Source organism: Lemur catta, chromosome 7 (assembly GCF_020740605.2).
Source record: "Lemur catta isolate mLemCat1 chromosome 7, mLemCat1.pri, whole genome shotgun sequence".
NCBI classification, from domain to species: domain Eukaryota; kingdom Metazoa; phylum Chordata; class Mammalia; order Primates; family Lemuridae; genus Lemur; species Lemur catta.
This window is the reverse complement of record NC_059134.1, coordinates 58762697-58775410: the sequence shown is the minus strand read 5'-3', so window position 1 is coordinate 58775410 and position 12714 is coordinate 58762697. Positions and strand designations below refer to the sequence as shown.

The 12714-nt window shown below is 37.8% G+C and overlaps 1 protein-coding gene and 1 non-coding gene across 3 annotated transcripts in view; one reads left to right on the top strand and one right to left on the bottom strand.

Annotated features, from left to right (window-relative positions):
* Positions 1–12714, bottom strand: part of FAM168A (family with sequence similarity 168 member A) — a 177446-nt gene that overhangs the window by 100028 nt on the left and 64704 nt on the right. The gene's annotated exons all lie outside the window — the stretch shown is intronic.
* Positions 1462–1568, top strand: LOC123643034. The gene has a single exon (XR_006736611.1). It is a non-coding gene; the product is annotated as a U6 spliceosomal RNA (small nuclear RNA).

The window sequence follows — 12714 nt, the reverse complement described above, 5'->3', positions numbered from 1 at the left end:
ATTAGACAGAGGTCATATTTACAGACGTCTGTGAATCTACTAAAAAACACTGAATTGTGTACTTTAAAGGGGTAGATAAAGTTATATTTTTATGGCATATGAATTATATGCCATACAATAAAGCTGTTACAAAAAAAAAAAACCCAACTTGTCCAAGGTCAGAGAGCTAGGAAGTTGCAGGCCCAGAATTCCGTATGCTTTAAACCACTATTCTATACTGACCTGAAGGAACTTAAAATCTAGTACTATATAGTTATTATTATTTACATATAATATAGATAGAAAGAGTGAGAGAGATAGAAGGATAGAGGCTAGAGGTATTGGAAAGAAAACAAGACCTGGAATGGCAGGTATTCAATAATGTTTAATTGAACTGAATTGAAAAATAGGCTCATTTATTAATCTAATTCCTCATCTCAAGGCACTCAGTATAAAATGTGATCCAGACATGTTAGCAAACTACCCCAACGTTAGCTAGAAGGAAACGTGTACTATGTAAAAATAATCTCCCTAAGGAAGCATCTGTTGTGAAGTAGTCTGGCAGAGATATTCAATATTCACTAACTATTCATAAGCTCCCCCACAGTTCCCAGACTTCTTGCTATTAGGCAGTGCCATGTAACCAGTTTTGGCCAATGTTATGCTAATGGAGGTGACATGGAGGTGCAGGTAAAAGTATTTAAAAGCTGTTATATGACCCTTCAGCTGTCTCTCTCTTCAGCAAAGACACCCTGGAAGACCTGAGCTGAGATGGTGGCATTAGGAGACTAAAGCAGCCTAAATACCCTATTCATCATATCCTGAAGACAATCGCCCTCGAGAGTCACCTGACCTGCACTGGAATGTATGAGCAAGAATCCAACAAATTTTCATTATATTAAACCACTGAAATGTTGGAGTCAATTTGTTACTATGGCATAATTCCGCCTGTCCTGATTAATAGGTATAACAAGAAATAAACCCAGAATACGTGAATTCAAATCTGCAACTTACTATTTTGGCTAAGTTATTTGAACTTGCTGGCCCTTGGCTTACTCATCTTTAAAACTGAGGTAGTAACACCATTCTCTCAGAGTTGTTATGACAGTTAAATGAAATATATGCAACTATCTGGCATAATACAACTGCCTTTGGGGGGAAAAAGTGAAACTGAATGTGATGCTTAGTTGAGAAACTCTAATTGAAGTCTATGTTGCCAAAAGTAAGAAAGGGCATATTGTTTGGGGGAAAAAACTGTGCTTTAACTGGTTTAAAAAGAGCAATAACTTGTTTTTCTGAGGGAACAAAAAACAAACCCATACTCCTGTCTGCACAGCACTTTATATGTCCAAAATAACTTCCTGCATGCTGCTACATTTGGTCTGCACAAGAGTCTAGTAAGGTGAAGATCCTTATCAAAGAAAGATTAATACAAGCCCACAAAGTGGAAGGGGAATGGTGTCCTTTTAAAGCAACAGTAAGGTGCTCGCTTCGGCAGCACATATACTAAAATTGGAACGATACAGAGAAGATTAGCATGGCCCCTGTGCAAGGATGACACGCAAATTCGTGAAGCGTTCCATATTTTTTCAGACAGCCTACAGAATGGGAAAAAATTTTCGCATACTACACATCAGATAAAAGACTGATAACAAGAATCTATTTAGAACTCAGGAAAATCAGCAAGAAAAAATCAAACAATCCTATCAAAAAATGGGCAAAGGACATGAATAGAAATTTTTCAAAAGAAGACATAAGAATGGCCAAAAAAACGTATCAAAAAATGCTCAACATCCCTAACCATCAGGGAAATGCAAATCAAAACCACAATGAGATACCACTTAACTCCGGTGAGAATGGCCTTTATCAAAAAATCCCAAAACAACACATGTTGGCGTGGATGCGGAGAGACAGGAACACTCATACACTGCTGGTGGGAATGCAAACTAGTGCAACCCCTATGGAAAGCAATATGGAGATACCTTAAACAGATTCAAGTAGACCTACCATTTGATCCAGCAATCCCATTATTGGGCATATACCCAGAAGAACAAAAGTCATTCTTTAACAAAGACACCTGTACCCGAATGTTTATAGCAGCACAATTCACAATCGCAAAGATGTGGAAACAACCCAAGTGCCCATCAATCCACGAATGGATTAGTAAACTGTGGTATATGTATACCATGGAGTACTACTCAGCTATAAGAAATAACGATGATACGACATCTCTTTGGTTCTCCTGGAGAGAGCTGGAACCCATTATACTAAGTGAAGTATCCAAAGAATGGAAAAACAAGCATCACATGTACTCACCAGAAAACTGGTTGCCCTGATCATCACCTAAATGTACATCGGGGAAGGATACCAATTGGATATCAGACTGGGATGGGGGGGTGGGGGGAGGGGATGGGTGTATGCCTACATGACGAGTGCGTTGCGCACCCTCTGGGGAATGGTCATGCTTGAAGGTGCAGACCCGGGGAGGTGGGGGGGGGAGGGGATGGAGGTATGAATACATGATGAGTGCCAGGCGCACTCTCTGGAGAATGAGAACGGACGCGCTTGGGATTCTGACTCGGGGGGATGGGCAGTACAAGGACAATGTATATGACCTGAACTTATGTACCCCCATGATGAGCTGAAATAAAAAAAAATAAAATAAAATAAAATAAAGCAACAGTAAGGAAAGGTACTTAACCTGTCAGTGGCTTCCCACCACCACCTCCAGATGTGATAAACAGGTACCACAATTTGCACTTCCCCAAAATAGCTCCCTCTGGCCTATTTATGCTGCCTAAAATTTCTTTATTAACACAATCATTCCAGGAAGGGATAACTAAAACATCAACAATGAACACATCACTTCTTATAAACCAACGAAACAACTATCTACTAGTTAATTTAAAAAGGAAAAAATACCATTCACAATCTATTTAATCAACAAAAAAATTCTAGTGACAGTATGAAAAACTATAATCACTCAAAATATATAAATTTTAAAATCCTCTGAGCTTAATACAGGGGCTCAATGAATATGTCCTGATTAAGAAGAATATAAATAAAGTGTCATAGAAGAAATGCGGCAGAGGAAATCACTTTTTACAGGAAAAGTGTCCCGAAAGAGATGGCCCTTTGGCTGAGTTGTAGGGTCTTAAGAATCAGAATCTTAGAAAATTCCTCAAAAGCATTAAGAATTCTGGCCCTTTGGGGAAATATCTGAGAGCTCTATAAAATGAATCTATAAAACAATGCAAAGGGCTCTGAACTTATAGTCCAAAGACCTAAATGTGTCCTGGCTCTGTCCATTATCAGCTGTGTTACCTCAAGAAAGTTATTTAACCTCTCTGATCCAATTCCTTCATCTGTAAAATGGAGAATAATACTAATTACCTTACTGGATTGTCAAAAGAATTAAATGAGAGAAATCGTTGAGAAAGTGTCTGATAAGCTGAGATTGATAGGCACACTTATCTCAAAAAGAATATCCTTGAGATTATTGCCCTCCATTCCTATATTATGACAGGATAAATTTAAGTAATTTTCAACTTTGAAATTACTGCTGGAATTGAGTGCTGTAATCCAATAAATCCAACAAATATGCTTCAAACTCTAAGCCCAATTAAGCTTTACTTTTTTTTTTTTGAGACAGAGTCTCACTCTGTTGCCCGGGCTAGAGTGAGTGCCGTGGCGTCAGCCTAGCTCACAGCAACCTCACACTCCTGGGCTCGAGCAATCCTCCTGCCTCAGCCTCCCGAGTAGCTGGGACTACAGGCATGTACCACCATGCCCGGCTAATTTTATATATATATATATATATATATATATATATATATATATATATATATATATATATATATGTTTTTAGCTGTCCGTATAATTTCTTTTCTATTTTTAGTAGAGACGGGGTCTCGCTCTTGCTCAGGCTGGTCTCGAACTCCTGAGCTCAAACAATCCGCCTGCCTCGGCCTCCCTGAGTGCTAGGATTACAGGCGTGAGCCACCGCGCCCGGCCTAAGCTTTACTTTTAAACAGAGATTCCTCATCCCCTTCTCTAGGCTTCTGCAGACTTCACACAAACTTCTAGTATGATTTTTTTGTCATGTCCATCTCTTCTAATAGATTTTGAGTGCCTCCAGGATAGAGATCATGAGCAATTCACTTCTAACTCAGTGCCTAGCAGTAAATGTCTATGGAGTCTATAAGTTAATCAATGGGCTTTTGGTACTTTAAAGAATATCTGCATGGTAGAAAATCCGTCATTCATTCATCCAAAAATGTGCCTTCTATGTGCCTGTCACTATGCTGAATCATACAGAAGTAGCAATGAACAAAACAGACATGATTCCTGCCCTTATGGACTTTATTGTCTAGTGGGGAACATAGATATGAAACACATAATTATAACAATACTAATAAATTTTTTAAATGCAAATTGCTATGGGAGCTTTTAGTGGGCAAGAGCATGTAGTCACAGAAAATTTACAGCTGTAAGGCACTCTTGAGGCCACTGAGTCTACATAATTTTTTAAAAAAATAACTGAGTAGTAAACAATTTCCCCCCATCCCAATCTCCGTGGCCACTCCCCTCACACAGCTAGTCTAGAACCCAGATTATCTGATTGCTAGAGGCTATTGCTCTTTTTACTTTTCCAATTCATAGATTTCTAAATCCAACAGAAAAAGATCCTATATTACCAACCATTGAAGGGCAACTGTTTATTGGGGGATGGAGAAGCCTTATATATGTCATGGTAGATTGTGCTTGCCCATTAATTCTCTGAAGGTATACTCCTAACATCAGAAATAAATACTTCTGAACCTCAATAAATACTTCTGGTCAATGAAAAACAACAACTCAGAAGTACCTGTTACACTGTACAACTTTGGCTTTGGCTCAAGAATACCAATTACTTTTGTGAAACACCTGATATGACCATAAGTGTTTTTTAACATGAAGGTAGATACTATAGCTTTTCAACATAAGATAGGAAGCATATGCCATTCATGTTAGAGTCAATTACAGAAGTAGGAGATTTGGAGCCATTCCTTTCAGCACAGGTCACAACTCAAAAGGAAATGCCTATAAAAAAGGAGTGGCAGGTGGCAGTGATTTACTTACTGACTGGGTGCTTTGGGTGCAGGAGCAAAGGCTGTCCAGTCTACTACTACATTCTCAGTGCCTAACACAGTGTCCAAGTCTCGGCACATAGTAGTACTCAAAACATATTTGCTGAAAGCCTGAATGAATGAAGAAACCTCCTTCATTTTTTGATAGGTTTTCTTTTTCTATCCCTAATATATGAAAGAACTAGGATCTGAACCCCTAACTCTTCACAGACCAGGGGGATCTATCTAGAGATATCAAAGAGTATTACACAGGTATGTGATAAGGCTATATCCATTTCCTAGGGAAGATATCCAGTACCTAGCTAGGAATAATCTCTTGTTGTAACAGGCAGTATTTTCCAAAGATGGCCCAATAACATCTCCCATCCCACACATTCTTCCAAAATGTGATCTTGCCACATCCCTATCAAAAGGTAGAGCCTAATTCTCCTCCCCTTGAATCTGGGTGGGTCTGGCCTTATGACTCACAACCAACAGGATGCAGCTTTCACCTGATTCTCCTGGGATGCTCCCTGGGAAGCATCTATGAAAAAAAAATTTAAGAGGTTCCTTCATTCATTCAGGCCTTTAACAAATTTTTGTTATGAGTTTGTGCTACGTGTCAGACATTAGGTGTATTAGGCACTGAGAATGCAACGGTGCACCACTCAGCCACTGCCCCTGTCCTCACAGAGTTTACACTCTAGAGGAGGAAAGAGATGAAGGGCAAGTGGGACAAACTAATACATTCCATAATTACAATTTGTGAGAGATGCTCATAAAGACACAAAAAGATTTGCTCAAGAATAGCAAGCCAAGAAAGGATATTCCAAGGCAGCAACATTTAAACAAGCCATAACAGAAGGGTAGTTAGACATACTGGAGGGAGGAGCAGGCAAACATTTTAAGAACAAGAACAGCATGGGCAAAGGCACTGAGGCAGAAAAGAACTTGACATGGTCTCAGAGTAACGGAGAGATGATGAGTGTGGCTGGAACACAATGAACAAGGTGGAGAGTGGCACAAGGACCACAGCATAGATTTTTGAAGCAATACCATTGTGTTAATCACAGATCAGTAAGTGCAGAATATCATATTCACCTGTTGAAATTATAATTTAAATTTTATTTTGAAGCCAGCTTTATATACCTTCAGATATAAAACAAAATAACACAAGTAATAAATGCTGGTATTGAATACTATATAACTAGATGTAGTCATGTGGAAAGCATCTTATGCAAAAGTGGGACTGTTTCCAAGACAAAGGAACATATATGGTTTGAAGGCCTTCCTGTAATTAACCTCTTTAAAATTTCAGGACGCAAAAAGACGGAACTAACTTTCTCATTGCCTCATTAATGGTACATTTTATAAATCATAGCTGATTTGACCTAGTTTTTTTAGCAGTCATCTCAAAATGTCTCACTGAAATCATAATCCTTAAATGAAAAGGATGATCAGGCCTGTCACCAAAGGATACCCTGTCTAAAAAGAAACTTAGCCCCTTTATAAATTCAAAACACCAAAGTTCTTCCCTACATACCCTGCCCAATGGTTGTGTCCTCTCTTATCAGGTGTCAAGCCCTTAAAAAAAAAAGAGATGGAGTTATATATTATTTCATACCACTGTCAAACATCTGTCCAAGGACCCAAAGATAACTGAAATAATCAACTGAAAAAAACATTATTGATAATGGTTTCTAGGAAACCATTTCCAAGGGCCTGGGACCTCCTAACATACTACCTTATATATAACAAGGTCCTTTGGTTTAGAAGACTGTCTCTTACATTGGTGGAAACCAGGAGGTTCTAAGTTATAAGTGAGCTGACAAAATTTTATTATGGTATAGTAGTATCAGGAAATACATATGCTATTATTTTAATATGCCTGATTTTAGTCTTATAATTTGAAAGGATTGGTAGATTGTTCTACATATGAAACCTAGCCTGTGAGTGTTGATTACTCTTAGTAAGAGCCACAATCACATCCAGTTAGCCCCATAAAAATAGCTCTTTGGCCCCCTCTCCAAAGAAGCCTGAATAACAGGACATACATACATATTACAGTATTGTTTATACTGTTGTTGCAACACCTGTGGAACTCTCTGAAGAGACTGTTCTTAAGGGACAAGGGAGCTGAGACACAACTTACCCCTACCCACCCTCTCATCATGGGCACCTGACTAAGCTGAGGGCCTTATTCATTCCACTGAGCTCAGGGTGGCAGGAAATTAAAAATAAAACTCTGTTCTTGTTTTGCTCACATGTGGTCATGACATTGGTCATATCTGGTCATGACATTTGTGGAGATGGTGGGGGAGGGTGGGGCAGTTGGTTGCTCTTAATTTCATCTTTAGAACCAGGAAATTAGTCTTTACCTGGATAAAACAACCACAGAGTATCTTCACTGGTAAGGAAAGAAAACCTAGGGAGCTTGTAGCCAATGCCTGTGGACAAGAATGCTTTAATGGTAATAACAGTGGGGAAGGGGGCAACCTGGTATTTGACGTAAACCACTAGGATATTGACTCATCCTGAGGCCCTCACTCTGGACTCGAAGCTTGTAGCTGGTACATGAGGACAAAGTATGATTCTCCAGCACTAGACAATGGGATTTCTCACTTAGAATAAAATTTTCATACATGATAGATGAGTGATAAATCATTTACAGAAGTGACCCAAAGGACTACATGGGGCACAGGAAATTTGGGAACTGTAGAGTTCAATAAAGGTATCAAGGAGGGAATTCTCAAGGAAGTTGAAACTACAGCTTAGAGAAGAACTCCTACTTGGCTAAAAGGATGAAAAAACAAAGAAAGTAGTAGAGTAATAGCTTGCATTGAAGTTCTCTGACTTTCAAGTTCAGGCTGTGACTTCTCTCTCTTATCACAGGTATTTTGTCAGAGGCCAACAGTTGATTTTTAAATTGCAAAGAGTATGACTTCACGCAATTCCTATAAAAGAGCTATCCCTAGCCCATCAAAACAAAATGGACACGGCTGCAGAGCTGGCATTTTGGAAAGCAATTTTATGATAATTTATTCCCCCAGCATTAGCTACTCAGGAACTGGGGTCATTAGGATTTTCATTTGCTATGTCAGGTGCTTTGCAGTGTCCCAAATGCAGAGGCTGTAAGAGCCAATATAAAAAATATTGACAGTCTTCTGCTGAGACCACAGGTTTTCACTCATATGAACATCACCAATGAGCACTCCAAAGCAGGTTGCAGCAGAAAAGGCTTTGGTGAGAATCAGAGAGCCAGAGCTGGAGTCTCAGCTTCTCTAGTTATTCATTCTAAAACCTCTGGCCCCTAACTCTCTGGGCCTTATTTCCATGTATGATTATTACCCTTTACTTCATATGCTTTTGGGGAGGGGAGTATAATAATTATTTATAATTTAATCTTATTTTATTTTATTTTTTTAGAGACAGGGTCTTGCTATGTTGCTCAGGCTGGACTTGAACTCCTGGGTTCAAATCCTCCTGCCTCAGCCTCCTGAGTAGCTGGGATGACAGGTGCGTGCCACCACATCTGGCTTAGTTTTATTTTTGATCAAAGTTAACAGATAGTTTTACAAATCAAACCCAATACTGTAAGGCTTGTAACAAAAAAGCAGAAATACCCTATCTTATCCCTGATTTCTGTTTCCCAAAGGCAATCACTTTCAACTTTTAGCTCTTTCTCCTAGTATTTCTTTATTTCCAAAAACCATACTTATACCGGCATTTTTTTAATTTTGTTAATTTTAGTCACTTTCATTGTCTTCCTGTGATGAGGGTTTACTCTTTTATACCAGCACCATCACACAACATACAACCATACTACACTACCCTACCCTTCCATCAACACAGTTAGATCACAATTTTTAGCTAAATTAATATTAGGGTACAGCCATACCATGGTCTTAGAATACACTGTAATCACCATTTTGGGATTTCTACTCACTTTTCTCTCCTATGTTGGATTCTTCTGTTTCCTGGATTTATGCCTTCCTCTTTCTTTTCTACCTCATTTTGGTAGACGAAACTACCAAGTTTTCTCAAATAGCATATGTGGGAGATAAATCTTATGAGATACTGCATATCTGAAAATATCTTTTTCCTCCACTCTCATATTTGATTGTTAGTTTTGACTGGGTATAGAATTATTGCTTAGAAATAATTTCCCCTCAGAATATAAGGCAATTCCTCCACATTCTTTTAGCTTCCAATATTGTTTTGAGAAGTCTAATGCTTTTGTAAATGACCTCTTAATTCTCTCGGGAAGCTTTTATGATATTTTCATTCTACCTAAGTGTTCTGAAGTTTTATGGTGATGTGTTCCTTTTTTTCATTGAGTGTACTGAGCAGTTGATAGGGTTTTCAATCTAAACACACATGTACTTACGTTGTAGGAAATTATATTATTTCTTTGATGGTTGCCGTCATTCCATGACCCAACATCTGACTATTAGAAAATTCAAAAATCTGAAGGGAAGAAACTAGAGAAACTGGAGAGAAGGAAATCATCTAAGAATAATTAAATTAATCTTCTTAAATTTAAATAGCTTTTAAATTTAAAAAAATCTTAAATTAATCCTCTAATTTATTTCTTTCCTCTCCTACTTTTTACTTCCTTGTTCTCATTCTACTTTCTTTATTTCTGGTATTATATTTTTAAGTGTCCAAAAGTTCTTTCTTGTTTTCTGACTGTTCCTTTTTTTATAGGAACCTACTCTTGTTTCAATGAGGCAGTATCTTTTCTGATCTGAGTTTTTTGCAAATTTTCTTTTGCTCCCTAAGTTGTCTCTCTTATATGCACATGTTCTTCTTCTCTCTACCTTGCTCTTCTCCCTTGTCTAGTCTCTCGCTTTTTGAGGGGTGGGCTCCTTTTGTCTGTTTTAGTTTCTGTTATTCATGTTAGAGGTTTTTCTCAAATATCAGGTAATCTTTGCCTCTTTCATATTTAAGAGTAAGGAACACAGAGATACGTTGTATGAGTGAGCGGTAGGGCATTTTAACTGCTAGGCTTCACTGTAGTAACAGAAAATGTCATGGCAATTTCTGTATTGGGAGAGGCCTCAAATCTCTGTGGGTCAGTTTCCCAGAGAGAATTCCTTCAATCTCCTACCTGAGGAGAATATACCCGACTACCTATATCTGGGAGCTAATAATTGGATGGAGACCTTCACTTAATCCCTGATTTTAGAATAGCACCTCTGAATGAATGCTCTCAGTGAAGTCTGGTATCCCCAGTCCAGGGCCTCCCTGATTTTATTTCTCCAGAGAATAGACCTCCAATGTTCTGCTGAAATAGAAAAAAGATCTGGGAGTTTTGCTGTTCCTTATTTAACCTTTGAGCTAATCCTTCTGTTTTCAGCTCCACTTCTCATCCTAACATTCAAGATATTGAGAACTTTCAACACCTATTTCTAGAATCTGTACCAGAAAATGGCTTCACATTTACATCCCTCTGTAGCCTCCATTTTCTGCTTTCTGTAATCTGCTCAATCATTCACCACTTGTGCCTCTTTTCCATCTTCCAAAATGTTGTTCTCTCTCCCTTATTGTTATCTCCTCTCCTATTCTCTTAGCCCTTGTGAGTTAGTACCAGTTTTGTTCCAATTCAAAGAAGTTTTTAAAGGGATTAAGATGTATATATGTATATGTTCAATCCATCTTATTTTAATTACAAGGCCCCTCCCCCCTAGGAAGTTCTTGAAAGGACAAGAGACATAAAGAATATGAAAGCTTGGAAAACAAAGAAAATAAATGTTAAGTGGTAGTGTTAACAGTGGTAGTAGTAAGCTATTTTTTAATAGTTATCCCAGTATAAAGGACTATTCTCTTTGGTGCTCTAGGGAAGTGCCAAGTTTCATAAGTAAAACACCAAAAATATTTGCAGCACATATATCAAATGATTAATACCCTTAACATACGAAGAGTCTCCCCCCAAAACTGGTAAGAGAAAAAGAACCCAGCATAAAATGTGCAATAAATGATACAAAATTCACAGAACAACTACAAGTGATCAATAAACATTTTAAAAATTTAACTTCACTAGTAATTAGGGAGATAAAAATTAAAACAATGAGATACTTTTCTCTTGTCAGAATGGCAAAAGTTGTACAGAGCAATAATATCCAGGGTTGGTAAGATATGCAAGATGTGACAATGTTCCCAGTGATAATCAGAAACTTAAAAATGAAAGGGCCTTCTTGTTCCTAAGTTCTCATTCTAACCCCACCTTTGACTCACTAGGTGACTCTGAACAAGTCACCTCTCTCTGGGTCTCAACTCCCTCATCAGTGAAAAACAAAACCAAAAATTATTAAGAGCACCTAACTTACTTATTTCACAGAAGTACTGTGAAGAAAAAACACAACACTGGCCATGAAAGGGCTTGTGAACTTTACAGCACAATAAAATCAAGTAGCATTTATGAGAAAGAAAACCAGAAAGTATTCTCAAAAATAAACTCTTCATCCTATGAAATAAACAACTAATTTTCCCAAAGAACTACAAGAAGAGAATTAAAAGGAAGAAATCTAGGTTCTAGCTTCACCATATGACTTTAAACAAGTCCTCTAACCTCTGTATTTCAGCTTTTAAAGATCTCTAAGGATTCCGTAACTGTGAAGAAAAAAAAGAAATAAAACCCTTGAACTGAAACAGTTGGAAGTCAAACTTGCCAGAGTCTCTGACCTGAAGAGACTAAGATCATAGGTCAGCTTTGCAGACACATACAGTTTACTGATCCACAAACAGTTTTTACTGGCCAGCCCTCCTTTTTGGTTTGTACCAAAAAAATAGCAAAATAACAGCATGATCATACCTCCTTAAGAGCCTATGACAAATACTCTTAGTTTTGTGTATAGACTAGACCCAGAAATACAAAGTACTGGAGGTTCTGAACTCAGCCTTTGCACTCCACTTTCTCTATGGTGAGCAACTTGGAACAGTAGAAACAGGACTATAGCTTTGGACCTAAACTCACAGGGGAAATGACTCCATGGTTCTGTCTAGATACATTGAATACTAGCAGACCATGTAAAATTGTCCCTAAAGGAAATGACAAGAGCTCCCAACTAGCAGAATTAATCAATGAGTATGACTCATCCCATAGGAAATATCTACCCTCTATTATCACTTTCTTCAGATCTCCTAAAAACAATGGGTCATAATCACTTATTGAGCACTTAGCATTTGCAAATTCTACATACCAGACATCCCATGAGCCACTTTCACTTACAGATGCCAATTTCTTTCTCAAACCAAACCTGCTGTTGAGGAATTATTGCCTCCATTTTATAGATAAATTAACATTCCAAGAAATTAACAGTCCTATCCAAAATCATGGATCACTATTATTATTATTTATTATTATTCTCATTTTAATGATGAGGAAACTGAGGCTCAGAAGGGATAAATAACTATTATTAAGTAGCAAAATGAGTTTTTGCCCCAGTTGGTTCTGCTATTAAAGCCTACATTAATTCCACTATACCACCTTTGCTGTTCTATGTTAAACCACAATGAAAGTAAGATTTCAACTCCACTGAGTATTCAGTTAAAAACAAATAACATATACAGACTCTTTCTTTCAGTTCCTACTGAAGAATAAATGTCATCACTTCTGAAAAGCAGT